Here is a 5,180-nt window from a genome sequence, read left to right on the forward strand (position 1 = left end):
TATGAAGGACATCTTCTAAACAATAACAAAACAAAACTGCAAAAAGAGTGAAGGGCACATATTTCTTAAAGAACACTTGAGAAGAACAAAATGTGCCCCAAAACATGAAATAGCTCCTGATAATATCAGTTTTTAGTTCATCACTATGAAGGACATCTTCTAAACAATAACAAAACAAATCTGGTAGTCAAATAACCACAGGAAAGATCAAAACTTCCCCATTTTGGAACATTTTTGCTTCAAGTTTTTACTATGTGTAGTAATACAAGAAAAAAATATGCCATCAGGACAAGAGCTGAACAGATGTCATCCCTTACCCTAGTTTACCTACTGGTAATTAAGCCCAACAGTTTATCGTCTGTACATCTTTTCTTTTGTATGTTCCCATACAAAACAATCTCTGGAATTTAGCTTCACTTTATGACACTATTGTGATTATTGTTCCTAACACAGAGTCTAACCTAAGAATATAGCCCAATACATGAAAAACCTAACTGAACAGCAAACAATATTAATCTCATTGTAAATAAACATGAGATTCTTAGCAAATGGCAGCAAAAGAATTATGATTAATGAGGCATTAAAAAAAATCTAAAGTTTCTGGCCACACGTGGCGGCTCACACCTGTAATCCCAGCACTCTGGGAGGCCGAGACAGGTGGATCACGAGGTCAGGAGATCGACACCATCCTGGCCAACATGGTAAAACCCCATCTCTACTAAAATACAAAAAAAAAATTAGCCAGGTGCAGTGGCAGACACCTGTAGTCCCAGCTACTGGAGAGGCTGAGGCAGGGGAATAGATTGAAACCAGGAGGCGGAGGTTGCAGTGAGCCGAGATGGCGCTATTGCACTCCAACCTGGTGACAGAGCAAGACACACTCCATCTCAAAAACAAAACAAAAAAAAACTAAGTTTCCATGCCTTGACCAAAAAAAAGTCACACGGGTTTCTTTTTCTTTAATTCACGTTTCTTTTTTTAAAAGCTGGTTAATGTGTAGATTTTATTCAAATTCATTCGGACTGTACATGAATATTAAAAAGTTATAACATGAAGACTATTCATTAGACTACCATAGGCAAAGCAAGTGATTCACAGAATAAGTACGATTGACCCTGATCATTACCTTTACTACTTACCACTATTTAACATTACTTTTTTAATGTACTGTTGACTTGTTTATTGTCTTTCTTGTTTATTGTCCTGTCTTCTCCCACTAGAATGTAAGTTACGTAAGGGCAAAAACCTTCTCTTATTTTCCACTGTATGGCCAGATCTAGTACTTCATAGAAGCTCAGTATAAATTTGCTGAATGAGATGGGTGAACGAATACCTTCCGCCTTTGACCTCCGCCACTTCCCTTTCTCTTCTCCATACGCATGTTAACCAATCTTTAACGCCAGGGTCAAACTCTATTATCTCTATGAAGATTACCTCCCTGAGCCCTCTTTCTCTTTTGTACCTGAATTTGGCACTTGCCAGCTGTCTGGTAATTGTTTATCTTTGCATATGTATCTCCCTTAAAATTTTTATAATCCTGTTCTCCATAAGAACATGGACCAGTGTCCCCAACTTTTGGCATCCATCTCGGCACATGTAAACAGCATACTGTTAACAAATGTTTTGCTTGATTCATATCAGTAGTTACTCCAGAAATTCAGTTAATAATTTCAGTTTTTTATAATGTATCCCTCCCTTTAAAATTAACTCAAAATAGGCCATGATATTACAGTGAATCCCTTTTTATTTCTGACAATTTTAAATTTTACATTCTCATAATTATAATTAATGCTTATAATTTACTCTATCAATCACTCTCAAGATTTTTTTTTTTTTTTTTGATACAGTGTCTTGCTCTGTTGCCCAAGCTGAAGCGCAGCAGTACGATCATAGCTCACTGCAGCCTTGACCTCCCAGGCTCAAGAGATCCTCCCACTTCAGCCTCCCAAGTAGCTGGCACCACAGCTGCGTACTACTATACCTGGCTAATTTTTTGATTTTCTGTGGAAACAAGGTCCATGTTGCCTAGGCTGGTCTCAACACCTGAGCTCAAGTGATCCTCCTGCCTTAGCCTCTTAAAGTGCTGGGATTATAGGAATGAGCCACCACACCTGGCCTACATTTTTTAAAGTAATAAAAAATCTTGTCACTTTGTGGCAATACCTATAATGATGTTTCTAACCCCAATCAACAAGGGCGTGAAGTTTCATTACTCTCTCTTGTTGCTGAGGTATCAGAGGGCATTTTTCCATTTATTCCTCTTTCCTTTCATGACAAGATGTATTCCATTCCCTTCCTTACTGATCATACTCTGGCAAGCTTTTATTATTTCTTTGTATCTGCCCAAGGCCAAGGTAATTTGTCTTACATCCTTCTTTTGAGCCACTGTTTCCTCCAGTTACTTATTTGATTAAAATTCTAACTCCCCGTCTCAATCCATCTGTGTAGGAGAACTGCCTCTTCTTAAAGCCTGAGCCTGCTTCTTTAAATTCAGCCAACCTTTATGAACCTCTCTTCACACAGCCAACCCTTGATCATCAAGGATAATGAAATGCATACAAATAACAGATTGTCTACAACACAAGAAAATCAGAAAAAAAAAATTGACATCTGGTTTTGGAATTTATCATATGTCGCTTCGGGCAAGACTTATTTTCCTAATTATGTTTTTTGTTTAAGCCAACATTCGGATTTTCTTTTATGATGGTGAATATCTTAGTTTTAAATGATCAGGAAATTTCTTTTAAAGCCAATCAAGCATCAACTATGGTTTTTTCCTGTGAAATCTTTTTAACTGGTCCCTTTCATCTGTTGAAATCTGTCATAAAATCTGTTTTGCTTCCTCTAAATTATCTCCTTATTTTCTTGGGATTCTGATCCAAATGAGTTCACCCTATATTAATTTACTTCTTCAAACTAAAGTACCTTTTGCTTGAGAACTCAACGCATTCTAAAAGACACTGAATGTCCAGTGAAATTTTTAGTTCAGGTAACACGAAGTAGAAAACTATTTTTGTCTAGGAAAAATTGGAGTTCTAGGATAAATTATTACACTGGTAATTCTAGCAAAATATATTCAGGATTTTAGGAGTAGCAGAAAATTGAAAAAATTTAATACTGGACAGCTATATAAGTCTGCTTCATCAATATATTAATCCCATATGCTAAAAACTGCATGAAATTAAATTCCCAGTACAGGCATTTACAGAAAATAGCATCAAAACACACTCACACATAAATCCTGCTTCTTCTCCTGATCCCTACCTAAACTCTGCTACCTTCTCACACCTACTCTTCCCCCCTCCCATCTCAGCCTCACTTCCACTCTCAAGTGTCCCACAAACAATTTTTAAATGTGTAGGAAAAAGGAAAAGAACTGGGATAACAGGATCTCCTCTTTTGCTGCCTTCTCAGTTACTGCCATTAAGTTTTTGGCCCAAGAGACTTCAACGCCCAATTTTACATGTCTATTTTTATTTTATAGGTACACACAATCACCAAACTGAACAAAAGGACAGGGCATTCTAAATTGAAAAAGGAGCAAAACTGGATAATTCTGCAGTTCTGTTCCTAGCCCCCTCCATAATCATGCACTATGATCATTTGGCACCATAATCAAGCCAAATAAGATATTTTACTTTGAGTTGCTGATATAGCAGAGGTTAATACTAAAAAATAATAATAATAATTACCACAGTTTACACATTTTTTATCTGAATGTACATTTATAGTACTTGAACCGAGTTATTTTCAATACACTATTCATCACATTAACAAAATTCAAAATAAGTTCATTTCTAATTTTCTCCCCCATGTAGAATTTTGATAAATGCAAAACTTATTTTACCTAAAATCCACTCTTGGGCTGCTGTTATTTAGCCTATATTTTTATATAAGATTGCAAATGTTAGCCAAATTTAAAAAAATTTTAATGCAACTTTCCACATTGTCTTCAAACTCAGTAAATTCCACAATTTTAAAAAACGAAAACCTTTCACCGTGCCTACTCACATTTTTACTAAAATCCCTACACAAAGCCATACATTCTGCTTTTCATCTTACTTCTCCAAGCTGCTGCCTTCACCAAATAGACTCCACGAGCCTCCCAAGTGGTACACCAATATATGTGATTCTCAAGGAAAAGTAAGTATTAAAGAGTAATTAATTCAATTGGTACGAAATCTCTTCTTTTACAATTTTACCTTAACTTTAAAAAGCCTCTTCTTGATGGAGATGAAAATCCTTTGAGGAAACGGTTGTCCTTTACATGGACTCTCCATCAGCCCCAGAAGGTGAGCGGCATAAAGAGGCATTTTCTCTGACAGTCTCAGTTCCCCAAACACTAGTCCTAAGCTTTTGCATGGATGGTAAATTTCACACACAAACACCCGGAAAAGAAAGAAGAGAAAGAAACATACCTGGTTTATTTTCTAAACAGGTTTGATAGGTTTGGTTCACTTGAAAGAGCAGATTATTTACTTATAATCTTTTAAAACAGAAGTGGCAGCCAGAGCACTGGGTAAATAAAAACTTCACAGAGTTTTAAAACCCTGCATCTTAACTCACTTCCCTTTGGTTCAAGGGGACGGCACAGCAAACCCCACGGCAAATGAGATTATGCAACAGGCTTTTTTCCTCCCCACCTTATTCATCACAGGCTGGTTAGAGGAGTGCTTTCTCCAATCTGAGGCACCCACGACTTCAAAACGTCAAGAACCCTTGCAGCTGATATTTTCTAAACTTCTTTAGGATTTTGCAGTATCCATTCATTTTCACATCTACTTGCATTTTCTCTGGTTCATTACTGGTATTCTTTAGTAAATAAACTCAGCATCTGAAGATATTTCCCTCTGTGGTGTTCCATTACATGAAACTACACGTGATACACAGACCCTGGGCTTTTTTATTTCTCACGTTCTGCAGCTAGTGTAAATAAAGAAGTCACTAGGCATCGGGCCCCTCAACGCCAAGACCCGAGCCCCTGTCCGAAAATTGAGGGCTCTTTTGGTTGGTTGGTTGAAGAAAGCACCACCGTCACCACCCAGGTGGCCTCGCTGATTACACCAAAGGCGAACTGGGGATAATGGGAACAGTCAGGCCGGGGCCCCACTTGGCAGGCGTGTTGTGTAACACTCGCGCCTGGAAGTGAGCAGCTTTGCCCGCGAAGGTGCCGCGTCCCG

The 5,180-nt window shown here is 37.8% G+C and overlaps 1 protein-coding gene across 1 annotated transcript in view; it reads right to left on the reverse strand.

Moving 5' to 3' along the window:
* The window catches only part of DUSP16 (dual specificity phosphatase 16), a 92,228-nt gene extending 87,684 nt beyond the window's left edge, over window positions 1-4,544 (reverse strand). The window contains exon 1 of the mRNA XM_011953834.1: window positions 4,419-4,544. The gene's annotated coding sequence lies outside the window, so the exon portion shown is untranslated. The remainder of the gene's footprint in view (window positions 1-4,418) is intronic.
* Window positions 4,545-5,180: the final 636 nt, after the last annotated feature.

Source organism: Colobus angolensis, unplaced genomic scaffold, assembly GCF_000951035.1.
Source record: "Colobus angolensis palliatus isolate OR3802 unplaced genomic scaffold, Cang.pa_1.0 Scaffold11, whole genome shotgun sequence".
NCBI lineage: Eukaryota > Metazoa > Chordata > Mammalia > Primates > Cercopithecidae > Colobus > Colobus angolensis.